Source organism: Macaca mulatta, chromosome 5, assembly GCF_049350105.2.
Source record: "Macaca mulatta isolate MMU2019108-1 chromosome 5, T2T-MMU8v2.0, whole genome shotgun sequence".
Classification (NCBI taxonomy): Eukaryota; Metazoa; Chordata; class Mammalia; order Primates; family Cercopithecidae; genus Macaca; species Macaca mulatta.
Window position 1 is genome coordinate 62,545,610 of NC_133410.1, and position 20,953 is coordinate 62,566,562.

General features: G+C 36.7%; 1 protein-coding gene and 1 pseudogene across 4 annotated transcripts in view; one reads left to right on the plus strand and one right to left on the minus strand.

Moving 5' to 3' along the window:
• Window positions 1-20,953, minus strand: part of SLC4A4 (solute carrier family 4 member 4) — a 430,044-nt gene that overhangs the window by 239,864 nt on the left and 169,227 nt on the right. The window lies entirely within an intron of this gene.
• LOC106998365 (putative UDP-sugar transporter protein SLC35A4) overlaps window positions 107-20,953 on the plus strand; it is a 33,656-nt pseudogene continuing 12,809 nt past the window's right edge.

Genomic DNA, 20,953 nt, shown 5'->3' on the forward strand with positions numbered 1-20,953 from the left:
AATAAACATCAAGGGTACCCAGGCAGTACTTGCCATGGACCTTGAGTGAGATCCAGAGCTATGCCGGCTTCAGGTGTGACCCAGTGAATTCCCAGCTGTGGTGGTCATGGGGAGAAGTGCTTGCTGGATGAAAGGAGAGGGAAGAATGAAGGTGACTTTGTCTTGCAGCTTGAGCACCAGCTCAGACACAGTGGAGCAGAGTACCAAGCATGCTCCTAGGGTCCCCAATTCCAGGCCTTCACTCTTAGACAGCATTTCTGGACGTGCTCTGGGCCAAGAAGAGCCCACTTCCCTGAAGGTAGAAACCCAGGCCTGGCAGCATTCACCATAAGCTGACTGAATAGCCAGCCTGAGCCTTGACTGAACATTGGCAGTAGCCAGGCATGGGGCAGTGGCGGCAATGGAGAGACTCCTCCTGCATCAGGAAAGAGGAAGGAAGAGTGTAAAGGACTTTGCTTTGCAGCGTGGGTACCAGCTCAGCAGCAGAACAGAGTACCGAATAGATTCCTAAAGTTCCTGACTCCAGGTCCTGGTTCCTGCATGGCATTTCTGTACCTGCCCTCAGCTCATTGCCCTAAAGGGAAGGACACAAGCCTGGCTGGATTCACCACATGCTGACTGAAGAGCTCTTGGACCTTGTCTGAACATTGGTGGTACCAGGCAATGGTCACTGTGGGCCTTGGATGAGACCCAATGCTGTGTTGACTTCGGGTCTGACCCAGTGTAATCCCAGTAGTAGTGACCACAGGGGTACTTGTGTCACACCTCCCCCACCTCCAGGTAGATCGAATGGAAAGAGAGACTCCTTCTGTTTAGAGGAAAGTAAGAGAAGAGAACAAGAGTATCTGCCTGGTAATCCAGGGAATTCTCTCAGATCTTAACCACAAAAGTGGTACACCTACAAATCTGTAAGAGTCACAGCATTACTGGGCTTATGGTGCTGCCTAACACAGATATGGCTGCAGTGACCAAAGTCACAACCATCAATTCCCTTTGAATGCTTGAAAAGCTTTCCCAAGACAGGTACAAACAAGCCCAGACTGTAAAGACTACAATAAATACCTAACTCTTCAATGCTCAAACATTGACAAGTATCTACAAGCATCAAGACTATCCAGGAAAACATGACCTCACCAAACAAACTAAATTAAGGTACCAATGACCAATCCCAAGTAACAGAGACATATGACCTTTCAGACAGAGAATTCCAAATAGCTGTTCTGCGGAAGATCAATGAAATTCAAGATAACACGGAGAAGGAATTCAGAATCCTATCAGATAACTTTAACAAAGAGATTGAAATAATTTTAAAAAGTCAAATGGAAATTCTGGAGCTGAAAAATTCCACTGACATACCGAAGGATGCATCAGAGTCTCCCAACAGCAGACTTAATCAAGCAGAAGAATTAGTGAGCTTGCAGACAGGCTCCTTGAAAACACATAGTCAGAGGAGAAAAAAGAAAAAAGAATGAAGCACACCTATGAGATCTAGAAAACAGCCTCAAAAGGGCAAATCTAAGGGTTATTGGCATAAAGAGGAAGGAAAGATTGGGGTAGAAAGTTTATTCAAAGTGATAATTTAAAAAGTAGAAAAACTTCAAATAAAAAAACCTTCCAATGCATCTTAAAGAACTATTATAGAAAAGCAAAATAAAACCAAACCCAAAATTAGTAGAGGAAGAAAAATAATAAAGACCAAAGCATGAACAAATGAAATTTTAAAAACACAATAAAAAAGATCAACGAAACAAAAAGCTGGTTGTTTAAAAAGATAAACAAAAATGACAAACCTTTAGCCTAAGAGAAAAAGAGAGAAAACCCAAATAAATGAAATCAGAGATGAATAGGCAGACATTACAACTGATACCACAGAAATCCAAAGGATCATTACAGACTACTATGAGCAACTATATGCCAATAAATTGAGAAACTTAGAAGAAATGGACAAATCTTAGACACATTCAACTTACCAAGATTGAACCAAGAAAAGACTCAAAACCTGAAGAGACTAATAACAAGTAATGAGATTAAAGCCATAATAAACGGTCTCCCAGCAAAGAAAGCCTGGGACAAATGGTTTCCCAGCTGAATTTAAAGAAGAACTAATGCCAATCCTACCCAAACCATTTCTAAAAATAGAGGAGGAAGGACTACTTCCAAACTCATTCTATGAGGCTAATATTACCCTGATACCAAAACCAAAGGCAAATCAAAAAAGGAAAACTATAGGCCCATACCCTTAATGAACTCTGATGCAAAAATTCTCAACAAAATACCAGCAAACCAAATTCAACACACATTAAAAAGATCATTCATCATAACCAAGTGAAATTTATCCCAGGGATGCAAGAATAGTTCAATATATGCAAATCAATTAACATGATACATCATATCAACAGAATGAAGGACAAAAACCATATGATCATTTCAATTGATGCTAAAAAAGCATTTGATAAAAATCAACATTCTTTCATGATCAAAACCCTCTAAAAACTGGTTACAGAAGGAACATACCTCAATATAATATTAATAGAAGAACAGACCTACACCTAGTATCATGCTGAATGGCAAAAAACTGAAAGCCTTTCCTCTAAGATCTAAAACAAGACAAGGATGCCCACTTTCACCAGTTATTCAACATAGTACTAGAAGTCCTAGCATGAGCAATCAAACAAGAGAAGGAAATAAAGGGCATTCAAATTGGAAAGGAGGAAATCAAATTAACCTTGTCTGCAAATAATATAATCTTGTATTTGGAAAAACCTAAAGATTTCACCAAAAAGCTATTAGAACTAATAAATTCAGTTAAATTGCATGATACAATATCAACTATACAAAAATCAGTAGCATTTCTATATGCCAGTAGTGAACAATCTGAAAAAGAAATCAAGAAAGTAATCCATTTATAACCTTTACAAATAAAATAAGATACTTAAGAACAGACTTAGCCAAGAAAGTGAAAGATCTCTACAATGAAAACCATAAAACATTGAGGCATGAAATTGAAGACATAACAAAATGGAAAGATACTCCATGTTCATGAATTAGAAGAATCAATATTGTTAAAATGTCCATACTACCTAAAGCAATCTACAGATTCAATGCAATCCCTATCAAAATACCAATGACATTCTTCACAGAAATAGAAAAAAAAAAAAATCCTACAATCTATATGGAACCACAAAAGACCCAGAATAGCCAAAGTCATCCTTAGCACAAAGAACAAAACTGGAGGCATCACATTATCTGACTTCAAATTTTACTATAGAACTTTAGTAACCAAAACAACAGAGTACAGCCATAAAAATGACACATAGACCAATCGAAGAGAATAAATAGAGAACCCAGAAACAAACTCATACATCTACAGTGAGCTCATTTTTAATAGCGGTGCCAAGAACATACATTGGGGAAAAACAGTTTCTTTAATAAATGCTGCTGGGAAAACTGGATATTAATATGCAGAAAAATAAAACTAGACCCTTATCTCTCACTATATACAAAAATCAAATCAAAATGGATTAAAGACTTAAATTTAAGACCTCAAACTATAAAAACTACTACAAGAAAACACTGGGGAAACTCCAGGACATTGGACTGGGCAAAGGTTTCTTGAGTAAAAGCCCACAAGCACAAACAACCAAAGCAAAAATAGAGAAATGGGATCATATCAAGTAAAAAGCTTCTGCACAGCAAAGGAAACAATCAACAAAGTGAAGAGACAACCAAAAGAATGGGAGAAAGTATTTGTAAACTATCCATCTGACAAGGAATTAATAACCAGAATATATAGGGAGTTAAAAACAACTCAATAGGAAAAATCTAATAATCCAGTTTAAAATGGGCAAAAGACCTAAATAGATATTTCTTAAAATAAGAAATACAACTAAGAACATGAAAAAGTGTTCACCATCACTGATCATCAGAGAAATGCAAATCAAAACCACAATGAGATCATATCACCCGGTTAAAATGGCTTTTATCCAAAAGACAGGCAATAATGAATGCTGGCAAGGATGTGGAGAAAAGGGAACCCTCGTACACTGTTGGTGGGAATGCATAGCCACGATGGAGAACAGCGTGGAGGTTTCTCAAAAAACTGAAAACAAAACTACCATAAGATCCAGCAATCCCCCTGCTAGGTATATGCTCAAAAGAAAGGAAATCAGTATACTGAAGAGATATCTGTACTCCCATGTTTACTGCAGCATTATTCATATTAGCCAAGATTTGGAAACAACCTAAGTGAGCATCAACAGATGAATGGATTTTTTAAATGTGATATATACACACAATGGAGTACTATTCAGCCATGATAAAAGAATGAGATCCAGTCATTTGCAATAAGATGGATGGAAATGGAGGACATTTTGTTAAGTGAAATAAGCCAGGCACAGAAAGACAAATTTTGCACGTCCTCACTTATTCGTGGAAACTAAACATTAAAACAATTGAACTCACGGAGATTCAGAGTAGAAGGATGGTTACCAGAGGCTAAAAAGGGTAGTTGGTAGGAGCAGGTGGGGTAGGGGATGGGTAATGGGTACAAAAATATAGTTAGAATAAATAAGGCCTAGTATTTGATAGCACAACAGGATGACTACAATCAATAATAACTTACTATATATTTTAATATAACTAAGAGTATAATTGGAAGTTATAACACAAAAAAATAATAAATGCTTGAAGTGATGGACACCTCATTTGCCCTGATGTGATTATGCATTGTATGCCTGTATCAAAATATCTCATGTACCCCATAAATATATATACCTATTATGTACCCATAAAAATAAAAAATAAAAAGAAGAAAAGATAATACATAGTAGGGGAAATGCTATGGATAAAACTATAATAAGCAATAACTAATATTTTTGAATGGTTATGCTATGCCAGGCAATGTGTTAAATGTTTTCCATTTGTTATATCATTAATTTTACACAAGTCTATGAAATAGCTACTTTTATTATTCTCTAACATTACTCTTATAGATAGGGAAAGTGCATCTGAAGAGTGTAAGGGACTTCCTCAAGATAACACAACTACTAAGTGATATGACTTCAAACCCATATGTGTTGTTTCTAAGCCCATTTGTTAGCTGCCACACTCCAATGGTTAATCTCGTTTTTTAAAAGAATTAAAGGAAAACACGATCAGATTGCTATATGAACAATATAAGCAGTAAATGTAGTGGATTTCAGAAGACATCAAAATCATAGTGGCATGTGAAATAGTCAGAAAGTAAATTAATTGAAATTTGGTTCATTATTCACCAAAAGGCACTTTGCAAATGCACCCTTTTGGTTTTGGTATAGGAAGCATCCCACTGTGGCCACCCTGCAGGCTACCAAAAAAATCGTTTTAATAGAAATCACAACGAAGAATTCCTACTGAGCATGACAAGTCTACATATAAATTCCCTTAAACAAGTTAAATGAGGACTTCTGGATTTCACATTTTCTTCTTAGCAGAGTCCACAATCTGGTACAATCTCAGCTTTCAAACCAAAGTATAAAAAGAAACAAGTATTTTTAAGTTATTAATGTGCTATTCTCAACTGGTTTACATAATTATCATTTTAAGTATTTATTTCGTTTTTCATTGTGAGACAAAAGTTTGTAGGTAGATACCATGGTTGTTAAAACTTCCACAATTTATGTATTAAATATATCACAGTAGTTTTGTTTCCCCTAGAAAAAGACATCATTTTATAGCTATGTCACGCTCTACAATAGCTCAGGTGCGCAGACCTAACCCAAATGGCTCCAACAGCTACCTGGAGAAGGCAGCTAATCTTCACAGTCTTTCAAAGGGGCAGCTTTTTACTCTTTTTCAGAGGTAATAGATAAGGCACTTTACATATGCTTCGCATGAATGACAATCTCACTGAATCCTCAAAGCAAACCTGTCAGGTAGATTGTATTACTATCTCCATTTTACACATGAGAAAACTGAGGCTTGGAGATGCATGGAAATTGCCTAATGATGCACAGGCACCCTAAGCAGTCCTCCCTGAGAACCCATGTTATCATACTGACCCTTTGTTGACCAGATGGGGGAATGAGGCTCAGAGAGGTTCAGCACATTACTCAATGTCATACAGTAAGTAGCAGAGTTAGGATGAAACTTGGGTCAACTATTTCTAAGTCTAATGTCATGGTGTTACACCTTTTCTCATCCTTATAAACTTGAAGCATACAATGTATCAAAGGACTGTCACGGTCTGGTGGTATATTTGTCATTTGAAACAGCCCCCTAAGTGAGTCTGATAGATACCATTTTTCATTCATATTCCCCAGAAAGTAGAAACTTGGGAAAGCTTATGTGCTAATGCTTTCTTGGGAGGTACAATTCCAGGATATCAAGAATAAGGGAAGAAGGGGCATGAGGCACAGAGGGAGGCTAAGTAGATATAAGGTAGTGCATTCTTATTAATAATAATTACCAGACCACGGTAGCACTCTAAAAACACACTTAAATATATAGATATAAAATCCTCAAACTTCATTTTCACCTTTATAAATAAATGAGAATAACTGAATGAATAAAGTTGTATAAACATATAAATGTTTAAAACACACACACATACACACAAACACACACACACACACTGTAGTGGCCATCTGTTAGTAACCACCTTTAAGCTCTTTTTCTAATGACAGCATCCCATTTTCTTCTGGAGAACCATCTTTATACTTGTATAACCATTTGGTTCAATCCACACCCTATGAGTCAGGTCTGAGCAATGAGAATATCACAACTTCTTGCTACAGTAATTCATTTCTGAGTGGGCAGTTTACCTGATACAGGCGAAACAGAGTAAATAAATGTCAGCCTTTTGCTAGAACTACTAAGAAATAAATCATTATGCTGAGAGGCTAAAATGGCAATAAAAGCTATGAAGTACAGATGGCCATCTTGCAACCCTAAGGGAAGAGTCTACCTGAGCATAAATTAAACATGTAATAACTCAGAAGCAAGGCAGTGTAGGTTTCTAATGCCTAGAACCACCCATGCCTGAAGTCAGTTATGTTTCAATCATACTTGACAATTACAATTTAGATTAAAAGCAAAATTGTTTTAAAACAATCAGAGCTAAATTTTCTGTCATTTGCAACCAAGAGTCCTGATATACCCTCCTATTATTCCATTTCACCAGGTTAAAGTAGAGCTAATTTCCATGTGTTAAGTGTATCACCAAATTAATTGCATTGAACGACCTTTTTTTTAATGGAATCCAAGTTTTGGAGAGATGTGTACAAGTTACCTAGATTTTGTTCATGCCTTAACATACCTTTATCCCAACCAATCCAGAAAATAACCAACAATTTACATGTTAGCAGTCTATAGACAAGTAATTTAGACAGTTACTTTTTCTTTCTCAAATTAGCTAAGAAACTCAAACAGCCAAATAGTATTCATTAAAATAGATAGTTCTAAACATATTTAGGTATCCATGTATTAATCAGCTCCCACTCAAGAAAAGCTGTTAATTATCACAAATTATCCTTAATATGCCATGATATTACTATTCAGCTGTAGTCAATAGCACTAAGCGCCTGAGTTTCATAATACTATCCAACTACCTTAGGAGCAGAGTAAGCTCAATTTCAGCCAGCAAGTAGTGATAAAAACTAGAGTTTACTCAGACATTTTTAAGAAATATCTGTACCATAGCTTTTTATCTTAAAAATGTAGAAAAATAATTTACCTGGGGTTTACATTACAAAAACGTTACATGGATTCAGTTCGTATCTGTAAGATACTTAGAATTCTTTAGAATATAAAGGTAGTACTCCTTGTATTCTATAATTTATTCTGTGGAGTTCTTTCCTAACTTCTGCCAAAGCAGTGGGTTAAAAAATTAAACCTAGGATTTCTGTCAGTGATGTAAATATGTATCCTTCTTTTTAAAATGCTGCTAAGCCATTCTCAAAGGGGTAGTCTCAATGATGGTACAGCAGTAAAATAAGTTTGGTCCATGAAATTCCATGTTTAAAAAATTACTGGCCCACAGCCTTTTTGGTCTGCTCCTTCTTTCATTAATTATCCCAATTATATTAATTGTAATTATATTAAGTATATTATTAATATTGTTTCAATATTCCAAGACTATCAGAGAGAAAAGTAAAATTCAAATCAATCATTTGGTTTTTAGGAGCCTCAATGGTGGCCTAAACTAAGTAACTAAACTAATGATGAAACCAAACATTTTGACTTTTTCCAAATTTTACCTTCCATGATATCATTTTCCTTACTTAATCCAAGTTTGCATGGTATTCATGAGGCTTTGAGAAGAAATGGGTTCACAGAAACAGTAATCACCCAATTGCTCCATCTGCATATCGTAAGACTGCATTCCCCCTAATAAATTAACGTCCCAAGAATTTGCTGGGTCCCCAAGAGATGTTTCACACATATTGATACTTTTGGCTCCAGCCCTCTGTTGATGCCCTCCATCTGCACAAAAAAACACCTGGAAGGGGTACCACATCACAGACACCATCATCAGAGTCAAGCATGAAACTCTCAATACTCTGCCAAGGATGTCAGCTCCCAACGTTCCCAAGGAGGCAATACTTGGGATGCCAAAACAACACAGTAGTGAAAACAAAACCAGGAGACAAAGAAGTCTAGATGGACATAATGGATAACAGAAATTTTGGGGGTAAGTACAGAGTTCAGAACATTGTTCTGTCCTGATTGAGACCTAAATTATGTCTTTTGACACATATCACATGCCAGAGAATTTCCAGAAGAAAAGCTAAGTGAGGACTCAAAAAAGAGGAATTCATACAATCACATCCATTCACCCACATTTAACCACCAGGGCACATCTGCCTTGTTAAAATTACAAGGTACCCAGTGTCTTAAGTATCTAAATAATCATTACTTCTAGTTGCTGTGTTTAGCTTCTTGTAGTCTTTTGTTCAGATCAAATTACTTTCCCCAAAAACCCAGCTATACCCAGATCCTTCCTGTAGTAAATAAAGAAATTCTTTCTTGTTGCTTGTTTGTTTTTTCCAGTTATAAATAAGTTTCTTGCACTTGCAAGAACAGGCTTATTAATTTATATAATATGTATAGAAAAAAATACCAGACTAAATGTTACCAAACTAAAGAACTAAATGTAAACTCAATGTTAACAATTATTATCCTTAAGTGGAAGAATTACTGATGATTCTCATTTTCCTTGTTTTCTTTATGTGCAAGTTCTAAATTTTCTAAAATTAGCATTAATATCATATTTATAAGGAAAACAAGCCAATTAAGGCTTTTTAGTTGCTAAATTGAGAATAGTCATGTCAAATTAGTGCCACACACTTCCTTACAATATTTGAAACTGTAGAATCTCAATTATCTTTCTCAAAAAAATGTTCAACACAAACATAATCTTACAGCACTTGCCTTTACTGCTGTGTAGGGACTGGAATAGCCAGTTCTGAACCAGGACTGGCCATGGTTCTGAACGCTACTTAACTGAGAAGCCACAAAAGCTGAAAAATAATCCCATGGGCATAGAACAATGGGGATGAGGGTGAAGAGAATTTCATGCAAGTTGCATGGGAAGAAAGGACACTTTCTGTAAACAGAACAGAAAACACTGATTAATTGAAATGGTAAAGAATATGGCTACCCAGCAACCTTTCCCTGAAGGACCTAAAAGTTTCTTGTGCATGTTATAACCAACATTTCCAGTTACTTTTAATTTCTCACTCCCTACATCACTTCTCTCTCTTCTGCCAGAGCTGCCATGATAAGGTTTACATGATGAATCACTCTGCTTTAGAGTGAACACATCAGCATTTTCTCCAGGTTCAACTCAGACCAATTATCAGCACAATTTATACCCTGAGGTTTCTAAAGTCAGACTCAATTCTCATCAACATTAGGAAATCTTCAAGATTCCCAAAATAAACTCTACAGATTTGCTCTAGTGCAACTATTTTCTATACAGAGTAGCTAAATATATAGCTCCAATATTAGTGTCACAAGCGCCACACTAATGCTGCCATTAGATGCTTCCACATACAAAAGAAGACATTCTCCTTCCTGTAGACTCTCTGTCAAAATGCATAAGAATATAGAGGCACCGAACCTTAAAGAATCTTTAGGATTTCTGCTTCATCCCCACATTGCCAAAAAAAATTCTACCCATATTACCTGGATAGCAATACTGAGAAATGTGGTTTAAAAATACAATTTCTTTTAAAATCGGGAAAGGAATGGAGGCCTCAAGGAAATGTTACATGAATTCCTGTTCTTTCCTATTTGAAAAAAGGTGACATTCCCCACAGATGTATTAACGCTCTAAAGATTTTGCTGGAACTCTGAATGTAATACAGAAATGTCAACAAGATTCTACAATAAGGTTTTCTTCTTTTCTGTCTTATTTAGATGTGTTCTGAGTTGAGGGTCCAAAATTAGTGGCAGTGATCCTCAACTTTTGTGAAGTTTAATTATATTCTCAGCAAAGAAAAAATAATTATAACAGATCCTCCAACACTTCCTACTTGACATCTATAGTTTCACTGTTCTCAGACAACATAATGCTTCATTTGCCTTGTGCTATGGTTTAGAAGTTTTTTCCATCCAAAGCTCATGTGGAAATTTAATTGCCATTGTGGCAGGATTGGGAGGTCAAACCTTGAAGAGGTGTTTACATCATGAGGGTTCTGCTCCCAGGAATAGACTAACACATTATCTGGGGAAAGGATTCACCCCCTCTTGCTCTCTTTTGCCTTCTTTGCCCCTCTGCTTTGTGATGCCTTCTGCCATGTTATGACACTCCAAGCAGGCCCTTCCCAGATGCCAGAACCTTGATGGCGGACTTCTCACCCTCCAGAATGATGAACCAATAAATGTCTGATCTTTACAAATTACCAAGTCTGTGGTATTCTGTGGTAGGAGCACACAGCAGCACACCAGCAACATATGTCTACTGATCAGCAAAGACCTAAAAACCAGGCCAGAAACTGAAAGACCACTTGTAAAAACTGAGTTCAACTACTTGAGAAATGGCATATAAATGACAAGAGTCTAAATATAAACTCAAGTAAATGTTGATGCTGTTTCATTAAGCACCTTCCCAAATGACCAACAGAGATATACTAAATCCATTCTCAGTAAATAATAAAATGGAATCAGCTAAGGTTTTAGAGCCAACTTTTAGGGCAGAGGTTCATAATTTGTTATAGAAATAAACCTCCTTCTAAATTATTCATATCACTTAACTACACAAAGCTGATAGAAAACCTAAATTAGAGTAGGTACGTGGGTTCGCTAAGGCTATTAATTTTCTATTAAAGTGTGCTACAAACAAAGCTCATGCATTCTACAGAGTAATATTGACAAAAGTAAAGAATTCACTCCCTTTGACACAATCTGTTTTTGCTATATTCTATCTCTACAACATTTCTTAATCCCTTATATTAGAACTCTATATATAACACTTCAAGGCATCTAGAGATAATCTCAGTTCCTAGGGGTGAGGTAAGTAAGTGCCATTTCAAAAGAGATTGATTATTAACAGCATCCCGTTCAGAAAGAACAGTTAGAGAAAGTATTTATTCACTTCTAAGGCTTAGGGTAACATGTAAGGCTTGGCTATTCCTTAACTGGGTGAAGAATTTCCAATTAATTAACTATTGATCATAAAACTTAAGAGTTCCTTTGCCTTCTCAAACAACCCCTTCTTTAGATCCATCAAGTATCAGCTTAAGCTAGTTTGGAAATACATTTGACTATTTATGACACTCTTTAAAACCTGCATAAGCTCAAATCTGGCTTTCTGAGAATCACATTGGTAAAATGCTTTAGCAACCTTGTAAAGTAGAGATTATGCATTCACCCGAAAATTGTCGACATCCCTCTGCCGCTTCTCTTTTGTGAGAAGGGCAGGAAAAAGCTTCAGCAAAGTGGGGTGTCTGAGATTCAGTTATAGAAATGTATAAAGAATGAGTCAGGGAACTCCTACAAATGCAATGGAAGTTGCTCTGGGCCTGATGAGCAAGATAAGCCAAAATCCACAAGAGGAGGCCACAGTGCAAATGCCATAGCAGCAAATTTCAATAGCAAATCCGAAGGGACCAGAAGGAAGACTCGAGGCCAAGTTGTCAATTTAAGACTGAAAAGCTAAGGTAAGCTGAGATAAAAGCAGCCCAGTGTTAATATGTAGGAGTCAAAGAACCTAAAGCTGAAGGCAGATATTAAATACGAATACCTAAGTTGTCTAGTAATATGAAAATAAATTAAAGAAATGCTGTTGCTTAAAAGTGGTATGGAAGGAGAAGGGATTGTTCCCAATAAGTTTGAGGAGACACATAAGATACTAAAGACCCTCCAATCCTTGCCAATACATTTGCAAAATTCCCCTAAGTAATCAGTGAAGTGTTTGCAGTAGTTGATTCCTACATCCTCAGAGAAAATGGATCTTTATCGCTTAGGGAGCATTCATTTCAAAAGATGGGATTCTGCAAATGCACTCCTATCTAGTGACAGCACAGGGAACTCACTTCATGAGATAATACAGTCCTGAGTCAACAGTAATCCCAGGTGGATTGATGGGATCAGAATTATAAGACCAGAATCTGGTGCTCAGCTTCAATTCTGACTGAGCAAGTCCCTTCTTCTCCCTCTGATTCAGCTTCCCCAACTTTTCGACATATAATAACAACAGGAAGAGTGAAGAGAATACTAAAGGTACATCCATGGCTGGAGGAATCAAATTTTGCTCTTCTGGCTTATAAAATTATATTCAGAAAGATCAGAGAATGCTATTATATTAAGCAATCTACTGATGTATTATTGATTCTGGCACTTTTGATCTCATCTTTTCTTTGAGAAGTAATACCAACAAATTTTCAATACAAAGATTGAAAAAACTGAATCTGACATTCTTAGAGGGAAAAAATAATGCTAAGCAATATTCTCACCTTTTATTTACCCTGTTATTTAGTCAAAGATGTATAGTGAGCACTAACTAGCAGTATTTAAATGCCAACTACCTAAAGAAGTTGCATAATGAATGAAGTTTTCAGTGAATTTCCCATCAATTGTGGCCAAGATAAATAAACCTCAGTGAAAGTAACCTAAAGAGGTAAAGGCATATAACCAACTCCAGAGATCTAAGTAAACCTGAAAATCCAATGGAAAAATAAAGCACGTGAATAGAATGAGGATTTCTACAGACAGAATGAAAAGAAAAAGTATGCACGATGGTTCACAGATAAAAAGAATATGTGGTTAAAGGAACTAAGCTATGCACAAGGGTAACTTACTGAAATGAATCTGGATATTTTATGTACAGAACAAGTTTTGATTCACAGGTCCTATTGACAATCATTTAAGTTTTCCTCTTCAAGCAGTAATCTGACTTAAAAACAAAACAGAATCAGCAATCCAAGAGACACCAATGAATATTAAACAACATTGGTTATCTCTGAGCTGCACCCAAAACACACATATTAAGATCGTTACAGCCTAAGATATGTCCAGCCACTCTCTACTCTTGCATAGCAGAGATGGTAGGAAGTGTAATTCTCCACTACAATAGAACAAAACTCATGTTAAAATAACATGTGTAAATCAGTCATTAACCATGTTCCTTTAAAAAAAAACTTAATTTTTCAGAACAAGAACCTAAATATTTTTAAAGATTCCATTACTGGTTTACATAAAAATAAATTATAGTTAAATAAACTCCAAACTTCTGTCTTGTACACTCAAAGAAAAACTGGCCAATGCATAGTTCTTGTAACGTTATACTCACCTAATCCTGCTTGAAAAGACACTAAAGGCGCTGTTTAAGAGTTACCTGTGATGTCAGCTAAATGAATTCCCTAAATAGAACTCTGAAAGTCAGTTTCTAATCGAGTTTTTTTTTTTTTTTTTTGGTCACTAATGTAAAATATGCCTAAATATTAAAATTTATTCTTTAGTTATTAAATCAGCTGACACTAAGTTTTCTCCTACAGAGTGACACATCCACGCCATATAGATGTGTATGTCCAAGAATTCATTTCAAAAATGTCAACTGCAATTAAAATTGCTCTGAAACGTCTGCATGGTATGTCCTGACATGAATGACAATTGGTTAATTTGCCTATGAAATTAGCATGTTCTGAACTAAGTCAAAAAAATGTATCCTTTCACATGCTGAAATCAAGCTCACTTCAGAAGTGAGTTTCTCCTCTATCTTGAATCTATTACTATTTAAAATGAGCAGACTCTGAGAACAATAACTTGGCTTTCCAATCTTATTTAGAGTGTGTACAAACTGGGCTACACATCCACTGCAGTCTTTTCTTCCAAAACTTATACTTCTATTTTCCATTATCACAAGTTTTATTTTTCTTCTTTCAGTTCATCACCACTTGCAAGCCTCTTCAAAGGACAGTTATGAGGTTTATTGAAGAGAATCTTCACAGCTTGCTTTCTATTTTTTCCTGGCCAAGCAGTTTGGTAAGGACACTAGATTAGAAATATTACTTAATAAGAACATCTATTGATAAATAGCACTTATTGTGAACATATCTCTTTTAATCCTCAGAACATTCCCATAACCTAAGTATTATTTCTATATTCATATATGATATGTATTCAACAAGGTTATTGCATACATTACCCAGATCACATATCTGGTAATGGGGAGATCTAGACTTAACAGTTATGTAGCTTTGTCTGACCATAAAGTCCATACTCTTCCTGCTATACTGTGCTTCCCCCATCATTTCTATTTCTACTGTATTTGTGAACATAGGGCACCTTTCTAAATCCCACTGTCCAAACAGGAGATTTCAAAAACATATCTAGCCATTGGTTTGAACTCTTTGAAAATGAGGCATGTTAAAATCTTGATAATAACAATGTTTGTTTTTCTTTTTAAAGTATCCAAGGACTACGTATTACCAAATACTTTGCAATGAGTGTTAAACTTTCCCTATACTAAGCTTGGGATTGAGCCATTATTCCTTTACTTTACGACAAGCCATCCCTTCTATTCCTTTTAATGTATTTTCCTCTGATTTTAAATGGCTTTAAGAACTGTCTAAATTCATTCCAGAGCTCAAACAACTTAGCCTATAAATTTGTCAGTTCTAACTTTGGGAGTTATAGATCTGTTTAAGAGTCAGATGAAATGCATATAAACACACACAGGCAGAATTTTGTATGAAATTGATGTTAATGCTTTGGAAAATGATTTTCTTCACACTTGTCAAGCAACTTTCAAAAGAGATATTCATTTCAGGGAATAAACTCACCTCCTAGAGTTGCATGTGCCTAAGCTTCAAATGATGGGTGTACACTAGAAAAATAGGAATAAAATCATCTGACAGTACACACACACACACACACACACACAACCCTGTTGCAGCCTTGTCTAGAGAACCTTAAAAACACATGTGAGTTGGCCATACTGGTGCATGACTGTAGTCTCAGTTACTTGAGTGGCTGAGGCTGGAGGACTGCTTGAGCCCAGGAGTTCAAGTCCAGCCTGGGCAGTACAGCAAGATTCTATCTCTTTAAAAATAAATCATAGAATGAGATCATGTCCTTTGCAGGGACATGGATGGAGCTCGAAGCCATTATCCTTAGCAAACTAACACAGGAACAGAAACCCAAACACCGCATGTTCTCCCTTATAAGAAGGAGCTGGACAGTGAGAACACATGGAACACAGGGAAGGAAACAACACACACTGGGGACTGTGGGGGCTGGAGGGAGGGAGAGCATCAAGATAAATAGCTAATACATGCAAGGTTTAATACCTACGTGATGGGTTGATAGGTGCAGCAAACTACTGTCACACACATTTACCTATGTGACAAACTTGCACATTTGGCACATGTATCTGGAACTTTAAATTAAATTTTTAAAAATTATAATAAATAAATAAATAATTTTCAAAACCCACAGGTGAATTCTGTTTTTTAAAAAAAGGCCTGTACCACCAAGGGTGCCAGGGGTCCCTAATCTCCACCATGGTGAAATATGTCAAACAGATGTTTACAGACACATCTCTTAGCAACCTATTCCATTCTAAAACATTTGCAGATCCACATTACAAATGCTTGCAGATAGAGTTATTTGTTAAGGTCCAGAATGTTCAGAGGTAGGATTTTCCTCTAAACTTCAAGTGCAGCAAGATTTTTTTCAAAAGTAAGGCTGTTGGCAAATAAATTGAAGCCCAGAGGATGACATTTTGTCAAAACAATCTGCAAACGTTTATTTTGCTGCCACAGTTCAGTTGAAACTAGTTCCTACTGAGATACTGACACTGCTATAATGTTGATTCATGCTTTTGTGGCTTCGAAAATTAATAACCGTAACTTTTGTTTTTTAAATGGTTCGGAATTGCCAGCAGTATGCGACCTCCAACTGGCTCTAAATAAAGCAGTTCATGATTTAAACTTGTTCTTAAAGGCAGAAATGCATCTTTCTTTGCAGCTTTGGATCGTAATTGGTTTCTTATGCAACAAAGTGAAGCTAGAGATTGTACCACTGTCACTATACCCAGGAAGTGGTGAAATGGAACTTCAGTTTCCCTCAGTGATTAACTCAAAAAACAAAGACTTAATGTCTATGCTATCTTCCATGTTACAAACCAATACTAGTATAATGTGTGTGTTCTTCAACACTTTAATCAGACGGAATAACTGAGGCATCCACCCGGCCTCAAAGTATCTCTGCAAAGCTCCATGCTTTGTCTTCAAAGACTTTCACATTTCATATTTAAAATTAATAGTTCTAGGTTTACCTTATTATAAAAATATTCCTTCCAAATATCCAAATAAAAGGGATGTTTCAGGTAAATATATGTATACTGTACTCAACCCCAGGAGTACTTAGAGCCCAGTCCGAGAATAAAGTCTTCTCTGCCTCTATTGAAAAAGGTCCACATCAGTGGCTGTACCATGGCTTGGCAATGGCTTGACCTGAATCCAAGTAAGTATGACCAACTCTTTTGAATCCTTCCAGTTTCTTACCATAATAAAGCTATGATTAAAAAAAGTAATCACTATTCAATGTCTTTTGTCTATTTTTTGTTTTCCTAGAGAACCCAACTCAAGCCAAAGTCCGTATATAGTTCAAAACAACTGTCCTCTAAACCTAGGTGGGCTGGAAACTATCAGGAGAGTAACTCTGGATAGGTCAGCTCTGTTTCTACGGGGTTTGCATCAGTTTCAGGTTTAATACTAATGGGCACAGAATAGAGGGAGAAACAAAGAATTCTGTGGGAAAGGAAGAAACCTAAAAGAAGTCAGCCAAATTTCCAGTCTTTCAAGATTCAGATAGTCATTTTTTGGCTTGATAATTTTATAAACTCCAAGAAAATCAAACATACTATTATTTAGTATTTCTAGCTTACCCAATCTCCCTTCAACAGCATAATAAGAGTTCCCTATGATACGGTATGCACTGCAGTCTGTAATTTTATCATGTTATTGATAAATTCACAACCTCTTTTTAAATTTTATTTTATTTTACTTTAAGTTCTAGGATACATGTGCTAAACGTCAGGTTTGTTACATTGGTGTACATATGCCACGGTGGTTTGCTGCACCTACCAACCCGTCATCTAGGTTTTAAGCCCCACATGCATTAGGAATTTGTCCTAATGCTCTCCCTCCCCTTGCACCCCACCCCCTAAAAGGCCCCAGTGTGTGTTGTTCCCTTCCCTGCATCCATGTGTTCTCATTATTCAACTCCCACTTATGAGTGAAAACATTCAGTGTTTGGTTTTCTGTTCCTCTGTTAGTCTGCTGAGGATGATGGTTTCCAGCTTCATCCATGTCTCTGCAAAGGACATGAACTCATTACTTTTTATGGCTGCACAGTATTCCATGGTGGATATGTGCCACATTTTCTATATCCAGTCAATCATTGATGGTCATTTGGGTTGGTTCCAAGTCGTTGTATTGTAAACAGTGCTGCAATAAACATATGTGTGCATGTGTCTTTATAATAAAATGATTTATAATTCTTTGGGTATACACCCAGTAATGGAATTGCTGGGTCAAATGGTATTTCTGGTTCTAGATCCTTGAAGAATCGCCATACTGTGTTCCACAATGGTTGAACTAATTTACACTCCACCAACAGTGTAAAAGCATTTCTATTTCTCCACATCCTCGTTAGCATCTGTTGTTTCCAAACTTTTTAATGATCACCATTCTAACTGGCGTGAGATGGTGTCTCATTGTGATTTCGATTTGCATTTCTCTAATGACCAGGGATGATGAGCTTTTTTCATATGTTTGTTGGCTGCATAAATGCCTTCTTTTGAGAAGTGTCTGTTCATATCCTTCGCCCACTTTTTGATGGTTTTTTTTTTTTTTTTTTTTTAGTTCTTGAAAATTTGTTTAAGTTCCTTGTAGATTCTGGAAATTAGACCTTTGTCAGATGGATAGATGGCAAAAATTCTCTCCCATTATGTAGGATGCCTGTTCACTCTGGTGATAATTTATTTTGCTGTGCAGAAGCTCTTTAGTTTAGTTAGATCCCATTTATCAATTTTGGCTTCTGTTGCAATTGCTTTTAGTGTTTTAGTCATGAAGTCTTTGCTCATGCCTATGTCCTGAATGGTATTTCCTAGGTTTTCTTCTGGGATTTTTATGGTTTTAGGTTTTACATTTAAGTCTTTAATCCATTTGAGTTAATTTTTGTATAAGGTGTAAGGAAGGGGTGCAGTTTCTGTTTTCTGCATATGGCTAGTCAGTTTTCCCAGCACCATTTATTAAATAGAGAATCCTTTCCCCATTGCTTGTTTTTGTCAGGTCTGTCAAAGATCAGATGGTTGTAGATGTGTGGTGTTATTTCTGAGGTCTCTGTTCTGTTCCATTGGTCTATATATCTGTTTTGGTATCAGTAACATGTTGTTTTGGTTACTATAGATTTGTAGTATAGTTTGAAGTCAGGTAGCATGATGCCTCCAGCTTTGTTCTTTTTGCTTGGGATTTTCTTGGCTATACAGGATTTTTTGGTTCCATATGGAATCTAAAGTAGTTTTTTCTAATTCTGTAAAGATAGTCAATGGTGGTTTGATGGGGATAGCATCGAATCTATAAATTACTTTGGGCCATATGGCCATTTTCACGACATTGACTCTTCCCATCCATCAGCATAGAATGTTTTTCCATTTGTTTGTGTCCTCTCTCATTTCCTTGAGCAGTGGTTTGTAGCTCTCCTTGAAGAGGTCCTTCATGTCCCTTGTAAGTTGTATTCCTAGGTATTTTATTCTCTTTGTAGCAATTGTGAATGAAAGTTCACTTGTGATTTGGCTCTCTGTTTGTCTATTTTTGGTGTATGGGAATGTTTGTGAGTTTTACATATCGATTTTGTATCCTGAGACTTTGCTGAAGTTCCTTATCAGCTTAAAGAGTTTCTGGGCTGAGACAATGGGGTTTTCTAAATATACAATCATGTCATCTGCAAATAGAGACAATTTGACTTCCTCTCTTCCTATTTGAATACGCTTTATTTCCTTCTCTTGCCTGATTGCCCTGGCCAGAAATTCTAATACTCAGTTGAGCAGGAGTGGTGAGAGAGGGCATCCTTGTCTTAAGCCAGTTTTCAAAGGGAATGCTTCCGGCTTTTGTCCATTCAGTATGATACTGGCTATGGGTTTATCATAAATAGCTCTTATGATTTTGATGTCCCATCGATACCTACTTTATTGAAAGTTTTCACTATGAAGGGATGTTGAATTTTATCAAAGGCCTTTTCTCCATCTATTGAGATAATCATGTGGTTTTTGTCATTGGTTCTGTTTATGTGATGGATTACATTCATTGATTTGCATATGTTGAACCAGCCTTGCATCCCAGGGATGAAGCCAGCTTGATCATGGTGGATGAGCTTTTTGATGTGCTGCTTGATTCGGTTTGCCAGTATTTTACTGAGGATTTTCACCTCAATGTTCACCAGGGATATTAGCCTGAAATTTTCTTTCCTTGCTGTGTCTCTGCCAGGTTTTTGAATCAGGATGACGTTGGCCTCATAAAATGAGTTAGGGAGGAGTCCCTCTTTTTCTACTGTTTGGAATAATTTCAGAAGGAATGGTACCAGCTCCTCCTAGTACCTCTGGTAGAATTCAGCTGTGAATCCACCAGATCCTGGGCTTTTTTTGGTTTGCAGGCTATTAATTACTGCCTCAATTTCAGAACCTGTTATTGCTCTATTCAGGGATTCAACTTCTTCCTGATTTAATCTTAGGAGAGTATATGCGTCCAGGAATTTATCCATTTCTTCTAGATTTTCTAGTTTATTTGCTGGAGGTGTTTATACCATTCTCTGATGGTAGTTGGTATTTCTGTGGAATAAGTGGTGATATCCCCTTTACCAATTTTTATTGTGTCTATTTGATTCTTCTCTTTTTTTTTTCATGAAATTATTTATTTATAGTGCATGGACAATGAACCACATTCAACTTTTCTAGTTAGACTCGGAGTTTTTAATGTACCTTCAAAGAGTTCAACTTCTTCATTTTACAGACAAGAAAATTAACCCCAGTTTGGGGATGTGACTTCCCTAAAGTCACATTTGTATTTCTATCCCTCAACAGTCTCATCCCAATCAATCTCCATACTTGCATAGGGCTTGAGTTCTCTCTCTCTCTCTCTTATTTTTTTTTATTTTTTTTATTTTTTTTTTAGACAGAGTCTCACTCTTTCACCCAGGCTGGAGTGCAGTGGTGGGATCCCAGCTCACTGCAACCTCTGCCCTCCAGGCTCCAGCAATTTTCCTGTCTCAGCCTCCCGAGTAGCTGAGACCACAGGCACACACCACTAGGCCTGGCCAATCCTTGTATTTTTAGTAGAGATGGGTCAGGCTGGTCTCAAACTCCTGACCTCAGGTGATCCACCAACCTCAGCTTCCCAAAGTACTGGGACCACAGGCACGAGCCACTGCGCCTGGCCACCAGGCTTGAGTTTTGTTTTTCTTTCCTTTT